Raw genomic sequence first — 18,730 nt, 5'->3', positions numbered from 1 at the left:
TTTCCACCATCTTGTTAGATGGGAGCATGAAGAGTGGGAGAAATTAGAAAGAAGGTCAAGTAAGAAAGAAAGGGACTGAAGAGGAAGACAGGGAGGAAGAAAAGAAGAAAGAATATAACAGGAATAAGAAAAGATTAATAAAAATAGCAGCTGGAAGTAAATGGAATTAGGAAGATAAGGAAAAATAAGATAATGGAGAAAGAACGGATACTAAGTTGGAGCAGAAAAAGCAAGAGGAGGCCGGGTGCGGTGGTTCATGCCTATAATCCCAGCACTTTGGGAGGCTGAGGCAGGTAGATCACCTGAGGTCAGGAGTTCGAGACTAGCCTGGCCAACATGGTGAAACCCAGTCTCTACTGAAAATACAAAAACATAGCTGGGCTTGGTGGCAAGTGCCTGTAATCCCAGCTACTCGGGAGGCTGAGGCAGGAAAATCGCTTCTACTCAGGAGGCGGAGGTTACAGTGAGCCAAGATCTCACCATTGCACTCCAGCCTGGGCAACGAGAGCGAAACCAAAAAAAAAAAAAAAGAAAAGAAAAGAAAAAGAAAAAAGCAAGAGGAAAGAGAAGAGGACGTAAGGTAGAAGAGCGTGAGAGGGAGTGGAGAGTATATAGAGGGGTGGTATGGACAGAATGTTTGTGGCCTCACCAAATTCAGATGTTGAAACCTAAATTCTCAGTGTGACTGTACTGGAGATGGGGCCTTTGGGAGGTAATTAAGTCATATGGGTAGAGCCCTCATAATGAGATTAATGACCTTATAAGAAGGAAAAGGAGAAAGCTTGCTTCCTTGGTCTGGTCTCCACCTTGTGAGGACACAAGAAGAAGATGGCTATCTGCAAACCAGGAAAAAGAGGGCCCTCAACAGACAGCAGATCTGCCAGTGCCTTTGTCTTGGACTTCCCAGCCTCCAGAATGGTGGGAAGTATATTTCTATTGTTTAAGCCACCCAGTCTATGGTAGTCAGTTATAGCAGCCCGAACTGACTAAGACAAGAGGTTAAGGAGTAGATAAGGAGGGATGAAAAATAAACAAGGAGAGGAGTAAAAAAGAGGAAGGAGGGAGTAGAGGAAATAACCAGGGAGAAAAGAGAAGTATTTGAAATAAGAGGGCCAGGGACAGGAAGAAGAAGAAATGAAGTAGAATCACACTTCACCAATGACAGTGACTTCGTTCTGCAGAGAAGTTGTCCTTTCTTCTTCTCAGATTCTCAGTTCCCTTTATGTTGGTACCCACCAACACGCCAGAGGTCATTTCTCACATCTCACTCTAGCCTTGAGGTAAGACCACCGTGGTTTTCTACTATAAGAGACATATACCCCATGTTTTGAGTAGATAAATTTGTTTGAGATACTCAGTGTTTATCACACACGTTCTGTTGATGATTGTTCTGCAGGTATGGGTATTATCTGACAAACTCCGGTATGCAGGATATGTAAGTTATTTTCTCTGCAACTCAACATAAATTCTATGTCAAGTTCCCATTCTACTGAGTGGTGGAAACTTAATCTGCAGCAGTATGGAGTCCCCCTCTCACTCTCTGCTTTGGGGTTGTATTTAAGTTCTACGATGTTAAATAGTGACAAAACATCAGGATGGGGAACATATGTTGGGTGTCATGTATCCATGCTGGCATACATGTCATATTGGTTCACCAATGTCTGTCCAAGCAGGTAGTTGTTGAGTGAGCTTCATTCTTTACTGTAAAACTGCTTTGGGTCCAACTCTCTCTTTGGGTATCATATATCACTCATATACGTGGAAAACATTCTGCTGTTCCTATGATATGCTGAGGTCTGTTAATCTCTGTGAGGCTGTCTTTGTCTCACATATACTCCCATAATACCCTCAGCTGAGGGAAACCACATGAAGAGGCTACAAATAATTATAGACACCACACAGACAATTGTTTTGTAATCTTGTCCTCTCTGGCCTTAGCCAGAAGGTGAGACACAAGAACACATTGCTTAAGGATCTTACAAACCTACCTGGCATTTCTTCCCATCCCTAGAATATGGGGCCTACAGTTCCTCATTTTTAAGGAACCCACAATATCTACTGACTCTATGCTTCCCCATGCCTTTCTTCCACCACAGAATCAATGTGAGGCTGGAGGCACCAACAACCAGAAAAAAAAACCTGGACAAACTAAAAATCAACCACTTTTTTGGACCTGTCATAGAAATGAAATTTTAGGGCAAATCATCACCCTAAAATCTTGATGGATAGGCAAATCTGGAGTCACATATGCATAACTGGAACATCAGATGGAGAAGAGAAAGAGAATACAGCAGAAGAAATATCAAGTAATAATGGCTAAGAATTTTCAAAAATTAATGACAGACACCAAATTACAGATCCAGGAAGCTCAGAGAACACCAAATATCTTACTTATAATAGAACAAGAATAATAATTACAGCAGCTTTCATCAGAAACCATGCAAGCAACAAGAGTAAAGTGAAATATTTAAAGTGTTAAAAGAAAAATGACTACCACCCTAGATTTCTACATACAGAAAAAGATCTTTCAAAAGTAAAGGAGAAGAAAAAAAAAGTAAAGGAGAAGTAAAGACATTCTCAGATGAACAAAAATGGAATGAATTGATCACCAATATTCCCGCTCTGCAAGAAATATTAGAAGATTTTCTTCAGGCAGAAAGAAAACAATATAGGGCAGAACTTGGAAGTACATAAAGAAAGGGAGAGCACTGGAGAAGGAATAAATAAAGCTTTGCTTCAAAGAGGAAATCAAATCTCCAATTACAGAATATTTGAGGATGCTGTAATTAAAGGAAAGTTATGTATCTTTCCATTATAAAGACAGCTACATGCAATTAACAAGAGAAATATCTTAAACATAAAGATACAGCAAACATGAAAATAAAAGGATGGAATAAGTTATGACATGCAAGTAATAAAAAGATGATGTATTAATATCATAGTACTTTAAAGCAAAATATAATAAAAACAAAATCATAGCATGAGATTATAAGTAAAGTTTTTTTATTTTTATTTTATTTTATTTTATTCTACCCCTAAGTAAAGGGTAGAATAACCATATGAAATAATGGGTCCGGCCGGGCGCGGTGGCTCAAGCCTGTAATCCCAGCACTTTGGGAGGCCGAGATGGGCGGATCACGAGGTCAGGAGATCGAGACCATCCTGGCTAACATGGTGAAACCCCGTCTCTACTAAAAAATACAAAAAACTAGCTGGGCGAGGTGGCGGGCGCCTGTAGTCCCAGCTACTCGGAGGCTGAGGCAGGAGAATGGCGTAAACCCGGGAGGCGGAGCTTGCAGTGAGCTGAGATCTGGCCACTGCACTCCAGCCTGAGGCCCAAACACAAAGCTATATGGTGCCTCAGAATAAACACTTCAGAATTCTTAAATCCCTCATCCATGTTTTCTAGACTTGAGGCAACTTGATTTTATCTTCTTTATTTATATATGTATAAGAATTTTAAAACATTTTAAAAGTATACCTAGTAAAGTACTACACATTGTGATAAGTTCTGAAAAAATAATGACAGCAAAAATACATGTATTACCTGCTTTCAAGGATTAACGGATCTGAGTCCAGTCAGATTTCCACAATTTTAAGAAAGTTGGCTGAATTTCTAGTGCCAATTTGCATCATAAAAGCAGGCAAAGTGACATCTTAGGATTATATCAAATGCATTCCTATGGCTTCAGTATGTATTTAACAATAATGAATGACATTCGAACTCTGCTGGAAAGACCACCCATGATTACTACATTCATAGAGCTCATTGCTGCTAACGAATTGTGATGTTAATAAGATCTGAAGCTTGGCTAAAGGCTCTTCAATGCTCTTCACACGTTTTCTCACCATCGGAGGCTTTCTTGGTGACTTGTAATCGCTTATAGACTTAAATAAGTTACACCTTCCTTCATATTGCACAATTCCCTTCCAGTTAATTCCTCACCCCCATCACCACAGCAACTCACATTCCATTAATAAGCAGAAGGTTATCAGAAGAGACAAGGGAAGGAAGCCTGCAAGTAGAACCTCAATGCACAGTTTGGGAATGTTTGTTTGGTACTGCATCAGATGACCTTACCATGTCAGCCTTTGGTATCTTTTGACATAGAGTCCCTCTTTCATTTGCACTGGAAAATTTCAAGACATATCTGAATGCTCTCAGACACCTGGGATATGATTTAGTGCCATATGTGTCCTCAATGTTCAGCATCAATATAAACCTCACAAACCACTTAATTTGGAAATCATGGAACATTAACAACAATTAAAACAGATATGTAGCTGGACTCAGAAAAGTCATGAGTTCAGCTACATAGTATGACATTTCCTGATTTCATTTTATAAAAGAAAAATCATCTGAAAAACGCTGGGAAAATGGTCCATACCAAGTCTAATATCACACACATACATGCACAGTTGTAATTAATATACTACATCTGAGACTCTTTTTTGTATATAATGTTTTATCACAATTATCTTGGCATAACATTTTCTATGACATTAAAAAGCCTTTGCAAAATTCTTTATGATAACGTGTAATATCCCATCATATAAACTTACCTACTTGACCAAGTAACAAAAATCTTGTTTCCATTTATTTTTGTTCACTAGATTATCATTGTGGTGATTTTCCCCCAACAAACCTCTGTGCATACCTCCAATTATTTCCCTATGGTATATTATTAGAAATGGAATTACTAGTTCAAAGGGGTATGAACTATTTTAAGGCTGTTATTCAATAATACCAAAATGCTTTCCAGAAAGATTTTTGTCAACACTAGTAATGCAGAAGAGTTCTCACATACCTTTAATAGTGCTGAACATTTGCTTTAAAAATCTTTGCCCTTTTGATAGACAAAATGATGTTTAATTGATTCAAACTATATTTATTATTATTATTAATGATGGGAAGATACTCTCAGTGTTTCTTAATCATTTGTATTTTGCTGTGAGAGTTCTTTGTACATCAAGGTTATTAACCTTGTATCTGTCACACTTGTTGCAAATGCTTGGTGCCTTGCCTCTTAGTCTTATTTATGAATTCCTGATCTAGGAAAAAATGCAATCTATGACTTTCTTTTTCACTATCATTTTCTCCTTTAAAAAAAGTGCTAGGGATGTCCTTTACTATTGAAAAGCCAAATAAGTATTCCTTTTTACTAGAAAACAATTCAGAAATGTATATTTAGAGCCTAAAATATATCTATACTTTCTTAGTAATTTACCTTTGAAGACTATGCTTTAAATTGGGAGTGATAAAAAATCTGATTTAGATGTTTTTAATGACAGAAGCATGCGTCTATTGTAATATTAAATGAAAAAAGATAATACAAATTTAGTAGGTTATTGAATTGAACTTTCACTCTTTCCTCAAAATTTTGGTTAAAGCCATATAGCCTTTAAAAAAAAAAACAGGCTGGGCGCGGTGGCTCAAGCCTGTAATCCCAGCACTTTGGGAGGCAGAGAAGGGCGGATCACGAGGTCAGGAGATCGAGACCATCCTGGCTAACACGGTGAAACCCCGTCTCTACTAAAAAATACAAAAAACTAGCCGGGCGAGGTGGCGGGCGCCTGTAGTTCCAGCTACTCGGGAGGCTGAGGCAGGAGAATGGCATAAACCTGGGAGGCGGAGCTTGCAGTGAGCTGAGATCCGGCCACTGCACTCCAGCCTGGGCGACAGAGTGAGACTCCGTCTCAAAATAAATAAATAAATAAATAAAAAACAAAAAAGAAAAGAAAAGAAAAAGTTACCCAGTACCGTACCTACACATTCTAAAGAGAACATCCCAGGAGATCTGAGCACAATCCTACAGGCCTTACATGGGGAGAGCAAACTAGTCATGCTACTGGTATTCATTCCATTCCTTTTCAGCCCATATGTACTCAGAAAGCTAGAAAGAATTAGATAAGAATTTACAGTGTTGTGAGTCCTTGGCTTGGGAAAGAGTGTTTTCCTCTCTCTTGAGGAAGGAGAGGGGCATGTAACTCCCTCACCAAAGTCGTGTGAGGAGGAATCCAAAGGAATCACTTACACAGACTGGGGGAGTCTGCATGGGATAAGAACAGAGTGGAGTATCACATTTTTTATATTCAACAGTTTCTTTCCAGGTTGAAATTTCTCATGATTACTCAGGTTTGATTTGTTCCTAAAGGCTTTTTTCCACTGACTGCATTCCTATGGCTTCAGTATATATTTAACAATAATGAATGACATTTGAACTCTAGTTGAAAGACCATCCACAAAGTCAAGTGAATGTGAAAAGAAAAAAGAAAAGAAAGACCATCCATGATCACTACATTCATAGAGTTTATCTCTGCTAATGAATTATCTGATGTTAATAAGATCTGAAGCTTGGCCAAAGGCTCTTCAATGCTCTTCACACATTTTCTCACCATCATGGCCTCTTCTTGCTGATTTATAGTCTCTGAAATTAGTCTGAAGCTATGGTCATGTGACCCACACTATGGGTGTGAGTGTGGACTTGTCCTATGTATGGTTTCATCCTCCCTTAGGATGTCTGAGATTAGAGTACAATTACTCTAACACTTACCATAGCCTTGGAAGCCCCCTGGCTGGGACCCAATCCTGTGAATATCTACCCCAAGCCTTAAACATCTATCCTTTAAAAGAAGGTTAATCTCCTTTTCTAACTTGTCTTTACGCTCAGAAGTTTCTTGTGATTACAGTAATGAGGAGTTATCCTTGTAATATATGGCCATATTCCTCTGTGACCCAAATTGTTCCTCAAATCCCTGATTTTGAATACATTTCTTACTCTCAGGCTCTTCTCATTTGATAAAAAAAAAATTACAGCTGTCACTCATTTGTGATACTTGGCAGTAATGAGAAGGTCAAACAACTGTAAAAGAAAAGAAAATAATTATCTAACAGGTCTACACCATATAACTTCCTAAGAGGCAAGCTAGGGACAGGATTTTGCCCTCCAACCTGACAAAAAACACTTAAGAATGGACAGAAAATACGAAATAATGGTTTTTTAAGACACTGAACATTAGGCAATGAAAACAGTAATCCCTGAGAGATGAGGAAAAAAGAAGTGAGCACTTACTGCTTGAGAGGTTCCAGTTTGTGGAGCAGCAAGGGAGAATGTAGTCAGAATCCAGGGGATTCCCTGAATTCTGGGGTGACAGAGATGAGAGGCCAGAAAGACCAAGGTAGCTAGAGTTCACAGAGCAGAGTACCCAAAAAGAGAGAGGTACACAGGGAGAACACTGGAGATCTTTGAAGGATTGCCATTAAGTATTAGGCAGAGTACAGTACTGATCAGTGAATTCATAAAAGGAAATTGCCCGAGGCTGGGGAAAGAGTCACCTGAAAGGATTAAAGGGAACAAGTGCCAGAAGCTCGAACAGGTTTGGGGACCATGCTGTTCTCACCAGCTAAAGTGGAAAACTTCCTAATTCATATGGCATGGGATACTCAGATGGTTCTTGCCTCATCAGTCAGGGATAATTAGCTTTATGCAAAAAAACTGCTGTGGTCCTGCCTAACAAATCATAAAAGCAAGACTAAAAAAGATCTAACTGTTTCCAAAGAAGTGCATTTCAGAACAAAGCTCAGGTAGCTTTGTAGGAATATAAAAATATCTAGCACCAAAAGACAAAACTTCAACAAAATTTTACCAAAAGGTAAAATTCACATTGCCTGGCATCAAATTAAACAAACAAACAAACAAACAAACAAAACAGGCATATGAAGAAGCAGAAAAATAGGACCCATCTTGAGGAGAAAAATCAATCAATCCAAACTTACCCAGAACTTACATATTTAATAGATGTTATAATTAGCAGGTAAGCACATCAAAAGCCATTATAACTATATTCCATGTGTCCAAAAACTTAGAGGAAAGAATGGTCATGTTAAGTAAAAACATGAGATCTATTTAATAAGGCCCAAGTCATACATCTAGATATAAAAACCATATTTGAGAAGAAAAATATACTAGATGATATTTATTACTAAAGATTAGTGAACTTGAAGACATAATAGAAAAGATTCTTTTTTTTTATTATTATACTTTAAAAGTTCTAGGGTACATGTGCATAACGTGCAGGTTTGTTACATATGTATACTTATGCCATGTTGGTGTGCTGCACCCATCAACTCGTCAGCACCCACATAATAGAAAAGATTCTAAATGAAATAAAATACATTTTAAAAGATAACAGAGCATAAGTCCCTTTGTTCATGCTCTTCTGGAAACACTTTTACCCCATCCCACCCACAGATCCTTCAACCAATGAATTCTGAATCTGTCTTCTGGTTTCATCTCCATCATTACTTCCTCCCTGCTTTTACTTCCCTGATTAGGTAAAGACCTCTTTTAACCTATCCACAGAACCATGTACTTCCCCTCCATAGCACTTACCAGAGTGACAACTTCACAAATATTTGAGTCTGCGATTACTGTCTGTCTTTCTCACAAGACAGTAGCTTTATAAGGGCAGAGACAATATGTCTATTTTTGCTTACCATGATATCCTCCAGCATCTCAAACTTTGCCAGTTATATCCCATCTGTATCTAGCACCTTTGTGATTTTCATCTATTAATTATACTCTCTCTCCCAAATCTTCAACCTCTCCTTCTCTACTGGTTATATCCTACCAACATCCCCTTTTCCTTACTAGGAAATTGTTTTTTCTTACCATGTTCTCTCAGCTACAGATAGTGGTGGCTATGTGTCACAGTTCTTTCCCATGGGATGTATTTGGCAGTCATTGGATAGGATTTTTGGGAAAGCTCTGTAAAAGGAGACTAATTCCACTGACAAGGTATTTTTGCCCTCTCCTCTTCCTCGTTCTTTCTACCTGAAACATAGAAATGATGGCCAGAGTTGCAGCAGGCATCCTTCAACCGGAAGGCACCTGGAAGATGAGAGCTATACACCAAGGACCATGGAACAAAAACATACATAAGGGGACTGAGACACTGATAAAATTCTGGAGGTCCTGGGCTTGTTTCAGGTGAAGAAAAGATATCCCTTAATTATTTTAAGCAACTCATTTTTAGGTCTTTGTTACTCATATCCAAAGGATATTCCAAATACCCATCCTAAAACATGAGATGCCCCTACCCCAACTTCTCTCTCTCTCTCTCTCTCTCTCTCTCTCTCTCTCTCTCACACACACACACACACAGTTTAACACACTATCTCATTCACACGACTGTCTCTGACTCATGATCATGACTATGACTTACGAAGGATGATCTCCACATACTGTCCCAGTTCTCCAAACTATCATATTCACACTTTACCCTTCAATCCTGCTGATACAGTTTGGCTCTGTGTCCCCACCGAAATCCCATCTCAAATTGTAATGCTCATAATCCCCACATGTTAAGGGAGGGACCAGGTGGGAGGTGATTGGATCATGGAGTCGCTTTCCCTTATGCTGTTCTCCTGATAGTGAGTGAGTTCTCATGAGATCCGATGGTTTTATAAGGCAGTTTTCCCTACTCTTGCTCACTCTCTCTCACCTGCTGCCATGCAAGATGTGCCTCTTCCCCTTCTACCATGATTGTAAGTTTTCTGAGCCCTCCCAAGCCATGCAGAACTGAGTCAACTAAACCCTCTTTCTTTTTATGTATTTTTATTTTTTGACAATGAAAGAAAGCAAGTTTATTTGAGCAACAGTGTACAGCTAAGTGACTGTTCCATAGACAGAGCAAGGCCACCCCATAGGCAGATTGGTCCAGAGTAGCACTTGCGGATTGCTGGCTACCTATATTTATACCCATTCTTAATTATGTCCTAAATAAGGGGTGGGTTATTCACAAACGGGAGTATGGAAAAAGGGAAGAGAGTTCCCAGAATTATATAAGATAACTTCCAGATCATTGCCATGGCATTTGTAAACTGTCATGGTACTGGTAGAAGTGTCTTATGCAAGTGCATTATAATTGCTGGTCCTACCCAGCTTTGGCCAGTTTCTTTGCTACATACCATTTAGATAGACAGGGTCCTGACCAGTGCTCAGAAAACAAGACCTGCTGATCACCTACCTCAAAACAAACCAAAACATTAATTGTGAGAATATTCTAGAAAGACAAGTTGTTAAGAAAGAAGATACTGTAAAGACTCAAACAGAAATGTAACATAACATGTAAAGAATGAAATAAGAAAATAGCAAGGAAAGATAGCAAAGATGCAAAATCGGTGTAAGTTAAGAGTTAAATGAACCCAGAAAACAAACGATAAAGTCCTTTAGAAAGCACTATGATGGAAAGAATGGGGTGTTTCTGGTGGAAGGCCTGGCATAGGTAATGTCTTGTTAGCTTTCCAAAAAGATTAAAAGATTATGCCCAAAATATTCCCTTGAGAAGTGGCAGGTGTAAGAGGACTCTGGAAATCAGTATAGTAATCCAGCTTCCAAAAAATAATTTTTAAAAAGGAGTCTCTTCTTGAGGAGAAATGGAGATCCAAAACAGATGTTGGATCACATCAGAGGCCCCTACTGTTCTGCATCTGTAGAGGCAGAATCTTATGCAGTCTGGGCTCCTGTTGTCAACGAGGCCATTAAGCCATCTCTGAGCACCTGCTGGGGGGCCACACACAGCCTGAACCCTCTCCAGGAGTGTGCCGCCAAGCACTGGAGAGATTTAGTTTTGTTTTATTCTTATCATGATCATGTTTTATTAATTTATATCTTTCATTCCTCTATAACAAGAGGTCCACTTGTCATCTGTGAAATGCCTTAAGCCAGACCTACACTGTTTTCACATACCATGTAACATTTGATATGATTAAGAAAAGTCGTGCTTGCTTTGGCAGCACAAACGCTAAAATTGGAACGGTGCAGAGATTAGCACATGGCCCCTGTACAAAGACGACACACAAATTCATGAAGCATAAAAAAGAAAGAAAAGAAAAGCAGTAAACTGGTGAGTTAACAGTTAACTGGAAAGATATCACTTTGAAGGCAATCCAATGTATTACCCTTCTACATATCAAACTTACCACCTGATTCTAAATTTAAATATTTGCTGTTTACCAACAGGAAATTACAACTCCATTTATATGTGTCTCTGGGGAAAGAGCATGCAAAGAATGGTCACATCTTTATATATGCAAGGCGAATATCTGGAACAAAACAAAACAATTCTGGAATCCCATATGACATTAATATTTTAGGAATAGAGCACAAGATCCCCAAAGAACACACACACACACACACACACACACACACACACACAAACTTCACATTATAGAAAAAGAAATCACATACACACCAATTTTGAGTAAGATACAGCAATATATCTCAAACTACTTGTGCAAAGCCAGTTGGTTTTTTGTTTGTTTTAATTCATTTCAATCAATACTTTTGTGAAATAAGAGTTTGTTTCTAGAAAAACTGATATTACAGTAAATTATAGAATACAAAATACAAGCCTCACTTTTTAAATTATTGATTCAGCATAAATAAAATCACTCTAAAATTGCAGTAAAAGTTCCCACTTAGGCTAAGTTCTGTATTTAGTTCATGGTAGACTAGATCACCAACCCACACTTGTCCAAGGACGATATTTTTAATACACTGAGACAAAGCGTCTAAAAATGGATCTCTTAGCCCAGCACGGTGGCTCACCCTCCTAGTCTCTACTACTCAGGAGGCTGAGGCAGGAGGATCCCCCGACCCCAGGAGTTTAGGCTGCAGTGAACTATGATAGCACCACTGCACCCCAGCCTGGGCGCCAGAGAAAGACTCCATCTCTTTTTTTGTTTTGTTTTGTTTTGAGACAGGGTCTTGCTCTGTCACCCAGGCTGGAGTTCAGTGGCGCAATCTCGGCTCATTGCAACCTCCGCCTCCTGGGTTCGACATTCTCCCACCTCAGCCTCCCAAGCACTGGGACCACAGGTGCCCACCACAACACCGGTCTAATTTTTGTATTTTTTTGTGTGTGTAGAGACAGGGTTTCGCCATGTTGCCCAGGCCGATCTCGAACTCCTGAGCTCAAGCGATCCGCCCGCCTTGGCCTCCCAAACTGCTGGAATCACAGGCATGAGCCACCGTGCCTGGCGCATACCCTGTCTCTTAAAAAAAAAAATTAAAAATTAAAAAATCATAAAAATGGAGATCTTTCAGGCCAGGAGCGGTGGCTCACGCCTGCAATCTCAGCACCCTAAACCCTCTTTCTTTTTAATAAATTATCCAGTCTCAGATATCTCTTCATAGCAGTGTGAAAATGGATTAATATGCCCACTAACAGGCACACTGTCTCTATCACTACCATTTCCACACATACTCTGTCCTATCCTGTACTATCATAAATAAAATGTCTTTAGACCAGAACAGATACAGTACCCATGATACCCACTGTCAAATACAACTAACTTAAATCAATCCCCATTATCATACATACCATCCCCATCATTCACATAGTCACACCCCAATTAATCCTTACACTACACCCTTACGCAGTAACTAGCCACACCCACTATCATACACACAGTCCATGTCTCCATTATCAAACTTGTATCATCCTCCAAATCTCCTTCCACACATTCTCATACCACCTCCATTTCATACATACTCACAACCAATAACCACATCAGCTCTGCTCTCACACACGTATATTCCTCATTCCTCACCGACACTCAGAAACTTTGTGCATTTTCCCATCATATACTTTATTCAACAACCCTATTCATACCCTCATGATTTCCCCACTCCAAATTATCACATTTTCATCGACTGTGATTACCCATGCTCACTGTATCCACCTGTCCTCACAGAGACACACTTCTCATTTTCCCCAGCACACACACACAGACATACACTAACCTTCTCACTTCCATCATGTACCTATCTTCCATAAGGACATTACACTTGCCCCATTCCATCCTCCCTCTACTTCAACATGTCCCATCCACATTTTCACACAATGATCCCAGTGTCCCATCATCCCGTCCTCTCCCTCCCCATTCTCTCGCACAACCATATGCACACACATGCACAATTCTTGTCTTTCACATACACTGTGACCATAACTACCACTGTCACATACATTCTGATCTCTTTCTGTCACTATCACTCACATTGCCTCTGTCTTCATGATCACAGTGATTTCATACCATCCTCACACTGTCCCCATTGACACCATTATCACACATACTTTGGCCACGTACCTCCACTACCGCACTATCACACAATACTCTCCCTATCTCTCCATCAAACACATGACCCACATCACTTAGGATTTTATACCTGTGGTGCCCATTCCCTGCTATCTCATTTTCCTTCTCTCTTTTCTTTCCTCTCCTCTCCTTTCTTCTCCCTCACTCCTATCTTATTCTCTCATACACAAACACACACACACACACACTCACTTACTTTCCTGATATGTGGATCTTACATCAATCCAGATATAATAGAGAAGTTTCTCACTTGAAGCCTCATTGCAGAGTTCTAGTAGGTGTTAAGTGGAGAAACATATCATGCTCTAAAGGTACAATGTTTGGTGTTCCCATTGGTAGAGAATTGTGAATGGATTCCTTTTGGTACATCTGCCTTTAAGGAGCATTTCTTCATGTTTTGTTATAGCATTTAGATGGGTTTTTAAATATTCTATTGATATGTCATTAATATGATATTCTGTAGTTGAGCTATTTGTACTACAGTCTTCCTAAAATATCCTAACACTTTTCGTGTCACAGCAAAATTATGATATTTTTGGTCCCGAAGAGATAGACAAGTTCAAGCACATGGCAATACTGAATATATCACTGAGCTGTGTTAGAGGGAACACTTAATCTTTACTTCTCATGTTTCTAAGTGGAAGAACTTCAAACAGACTAACACTCCTGCTTTTCTGTCCACAGAAGGAGGAATGAGTTATATGACTAGTATGTTTGGAAGAAACATCTGAGTATGCTTGTGTGATAGTTAATACTGAGTATCAACTTGATTGAATTGAAGGATACAAAGTATTGATCCTGGGTGTGTCTGTGAGGGTGTTGCCAAAAGAGATTAACATTTGAGTCAGCGGGCTGGGGAAGGCAGATATATCCTTCATCTGGTGGGCACAATCTAATCAGCTGCCAGCAAATATAAAGCAGGCAGAAAAACGTGAGAAGGAGAGACAGGCCTAGCCTCCCAGCCTACATCTTTCTCTCAAGCTGGATGCTTCCTGTCCTTGAACATTGGACTCCAAGTTCTTCAGTTTTGGGACTCGGATTGACTCTTCTTGCTCCTCAGCTTGCAGATAGCCTATTGTGAGACCTTGTGATCATGTAAGTTAATACTTAATAAGCTCCCCTTTATTTTTATGTGTATATACAGTTCTGTCCCTCTAGAGAACCCTGACTAATACAGCTTGGCTGGGGCTCTTGCTCTCTGCCCTTCGTCTACATGCTTACAGATAACATAGCATGCATCAAGTGGCCCACTTTTGGCCCAGAGCCTTGTGGTTTTTCAGCATTGCTTATGGTGGTCTAGGTAAATCTGCTTAATTCTGGGTCCAATATTAGGAAGTCCACATTAAAGCCATATTCTCTGAAGTGTTATCAGTAATAAAGATGATGTTTTGAGTTCCATTTACCTGATTCCTACATCTTTCAATTTCAATTGTTTCTGAACCTAGTCAGGGAAGATGAGTGCTATTTATTGATCCCTCACAACTCCCACACAATGGATCAATGAAATCATATAGATTCTCTTTACTCATGTTATCCATATTTTACCACAAACAGGTTTCTAGGTGGAGTTTGTTTTTGATTAGCATTACCAGCAAACACTGATACAAATTAACATCAAGTTTAAATAAGGATATTGCATTGCCACTACCCCAGATTCCTCTTTTCCCTGAACTAGGAATTCAAATTCTGAATGGGTAGAGTTACCACGGCAGAGTAGGTGAAAATTAATCAGGAGTAGAAAACACCCTTTGATTAAAAACTTTATAATTTAGTCTTATAGAATGCTCTTGTTAAAAACAGATTATGTAAAATTACATTTAACAGTCATTTTTGCTCTTTCTTTTTTCTTTTTGCTAGCTAGCTTTGTATTAGCTTTTGAGCCCTTGCATATAAACTTAAATACTGTGCTTGTCTGCTCTCAGTGAAAGAACAATATTTCAGAGTGCAATTTGTGTTCAAGGTGACTAGGCCTAAATATTGGAATTTTCACAGTTTTATCCGGGGACAATCAGTGTTGTAAAGAAATGGCAACTTTTTGCTGGAAATAAAGCAGTGTGAAGATCAGAATTCACATGTGACCTCTTTTGCATAGTAACACCATTCATATCTGCACATAGTTGATATTCTAGACTCAAATACATTCCAATCTACATCAAGGCCCACAAAGTGATCATTAATTAATAAAAACAAACATTAAAAAGTTTCAGCAGTCAGAGAGAAAGAAAACAAAGCTATTAGACAAGATATGTAAAAACTGACTAAAAAGTAATAAGAACACCTGAGGAAAATGCAGCACATACACACAAAAACTTTCTATAGCTCAAAGCTTTAAAAACAAATTATATATTAGTCCATTCTCACACTGCTATAAAGAAATTCCTGAGACTGCATAATTTACAAAGAAAAGAGGTTTAATTAGTTCATGTCTCCACAAGCTGTACAGGAAGCTTGGCTGGGGAGGCCTCGGGAAACTCACAATCATGGCAGAAGGTGAAGGGGAAGCAGGTACATCTTACATGGCTAGAGCAGGAGGAAGAGAGAGAAGAGTGGAGGTGCTACACACTTTTAAATAACCAGATCTCGTGAGAACGCACTATCATGAGAACAGCAAAGGGGAAATCTGCCCTCTTGATCCAATTACCTCCCTCCAGGCCTCTCTTCCAACATTAGGGACCACAATTCAACATGAGATTTGGGTGGGGACACAAATCCAAACTGTATCAAATTCCAATTAAACAATAAAATGAAAAATGATGTCAATGATGAGCCCTGAATTACTTGACTAGAAAATCAAGTGCAAGATTTATATCAAGGTACTCAGCAAAAAAATCCATAAAGCAATAGATTCAATGAGATACAAGACAAGATATTTAGAGGATAGTGTCAATGAATCTAAAATGTGAATATGGGAGATGGATGGGGAGTTAAAGGAGAAAAGAAATAGAAGGAAGAGAGGCAATACTTAACTAAATGATAGAAGAAAATTTCCCTAACCTAAAGAAAGGGCTACCTGAATTCCAGACAAGATTGAGTGCCTGTTCATCCATTCATTCATTAATTTATGTATTCATATATTAATTTAATCAACTCATCTAATGAGGGCTTATTACACAGCCAGCACTATTCCAGGCACTTGGGATATATCAGTGAACAAAACAGACAAAAATCCCTGTCTTTGTGGAGCTTACATTCTAAGATATACTCAGCACACCCTGATTAAATTCTTGAATTCAAGGAAACAAGAAAAAAATTACAATCTAAAGAGAAAGAGAAACAAAATTCAGAAATTTTCAATGATAAAAACTCTCAACAAATTAGGTATAAAGAGGAATGTACCCAAAAGCAGTAAAGGCTATATATCACAAGCCCATGGCTAACAACATACTCAATGGTGAAAAGTTGTAAGCTTTTCCTCTAAGATCATGAACAACACAAGGATGCCTACTCTCACTATTCCTATTCATCATAGTATTGGAAGCCCTAACCAGAGCAATTAGTCAAGAAAAGGAAATAAAATGCATCCAAATTGGAAAGGAAGAAGTGAAATTATATCTGTTTGCAGATGACATGATTGTATATACAGAAAAACCTAAGGACTCCATAAAACAAACTGTTAGAACTAATAACTGAATTAAGTTACATAATATACTATCAGCATAGAAAAATCAATAGCATTTCTGTGTAATAACAGTAAATAATCCAAAAGGGATATTAAGAAAATAATCCTATTTATAATAACATCAAAACCAATAAAATACTTAGGAATAAATTTAACCAAGGAGGTAAAAGATCTGTACACTGAAAACTACAAAACAATAATAGAAGAAATTGAAAAAGACACAAATAAATTGAAAAGTATTCTGTGTTCATGGACTGGAAGAATTAATATTGTCAAAATGTCCATACTAACTAAAGCAATTTGCAGATTCAATAAAACCCCTATTAATAACTAAAAGCAATCTTGAACAAGAAGAACAAAGTCAGAGGCATCGTACTTCCTGATTTCAAATTATGTTACAAAGCTATAGTAGTCAAAACAACATGGTACTGGCATAAAAACAGACACATAGACAAATAAATAAAATAGCCCAGAAACAAATCCATGCGTATACAGTCAACTAATCTTTGACAAAGGTATCAAGAATACATAAAGGGGAAAGGATAGTTTCTTCAACAAATGGTGTTGGAAAACTGAATGTCCATTGCAGAAAAAAATGAAATTGGATCCTTATCTTACACACACACACACACACTTACACCCCTCAACTCAAATTGGAAATTGGATTAGAGATTTAAATGCAAGTCCTAAAACATAAACTTCTAGAAGAAAACATGGGAAAAGGTCCTTCACATTGAAATTGACAATGACTTTTTTTTGTTATTACACCAAAAAGGCAGGCCACAAAAGCAAACATAAAAAGGTGGGACTACATCAAACTACAGAGTTTCTGCACAGCAAGGGAAACAATCAACAAAATGAAAAGGCAACCCACAGATTAGGAGAAAATATACACAAACCATATATCTGATAAGGGGTTAATACACAAAATATATAAGGAACTCATATAGTTAACTCAGTAGTTTTAAAAAAAAACACACAAATAACCCAATTTAAAAATGGGCAAAGGACCTGAATAGGTATTTTTTTCCAAGGAAGACATACAAATGCCCAACAGATATATGGAAAGTGTTAAACATTTCTAATCTTCAAGGAAATGCAAACTAAAACCACAATGAGATGCCATCTCACACTTGTTATGATAGTTATTATCAAAAAGTCAAATGATAACAAGTGTTGGCAAAGTTGGCAAAAAGTGGCAAAAGTGAACCTTTATACATTGTTGGTGAGAGTGTAAAGTGGTACAGTCACTAGCAGAAACAGTATGGAAGTTCCCCCGCAAAATTAAGAATTGAACTACCATAAGATCCAGCAATTCCACTTCTGGGTATATATCCAAAGGAGATAAAATCACTATCTTAAAGAAGCATCTGAACTCCCCTGTTCATTGCTGCATTTTTAGCAATAGTTACGATAAGAAAACAATCTAAGTGTCTGCAACAGATGCATGAAGAAATTGTATGTATACACACACACACACACACACACACACAATGGAATATTGTTCACTCTTGATAAAGGAAATCCTGCCATTTGCAACAACACAGATGAACCTGGAGGACACTATGTTAAGTGATATAAGCCAAACACAGAAAGACAAATACTGCATGATCTCACTTATATGTTGAATCTTTAAAAAGTTGAACTCATAGAAACAGAGAGTGGATGGGTGGTTACCCAAGGTCCGCCAGTGTGTGGAGGAAATGGAGAGACGGTCAAAGGATACAAACTTGTGGTTGTAAGATGCATAAGTTCTGGAGATGTAATGTGCAGTATGGTGAATATAGCAGCTAGTAATAATGTATTACAACTTGAAATTCATTAAGAGAGTAGATCTTAAGTATTCCCACAAAAAAGGTAACTGTAAGTTGATGGATATGTTAATTAGCTTGACTGTAGAAATCATTTCCCAATGTATATTTGTATCAAAATATCATGTTGTACACCTT

At 38.3% G+C, this 18,730-nt stretch overlaps 1 protein-coding gene and 1 non-coding gene across 2 annotated transcripts in view; one reads left to right on the top strand and one right to left on the bottom strand.

Annotated features, from left to right (window-relative positions):
• The window catches only part of MAGED1 (MAGE family member D1), a 109,391-nt gene that overhangs the window by 21,404 nt on the left and 69,257 nt on the right, over positions 1-18,730 (bottom strand). The gene's annotated exons all lie outside the window — the stretch shown is intronic.
• On the top strand, positions 10,783-10,888 carry LOC115898861. The gene has a single exon (XR_004058519.1). It is a non-coding gene; the product is annotated as a U6 spliceosomal RNA (small nuclear RNA).

Source organism: Rhinopithecus roxellana, chromosome 7, assembly GCF_007565055.1.
Source record: "Rhinopithecus roxellana isolate Shanxi Qingling chromosome 7, ASM756505v1, whole genome shotgun sequence".
Classification (NCBI taxonomy): Eukaryota; Metazoa; Chordata; class Mammalia; order Primates; family Cercopithecidae; genus Rhinopithecus; species Rhinopithecus roxellana.
Note: the sequence above shows the minus strand (reverse complement) of the source record. Positions and strands in the feature narration are given on the sequence as shown.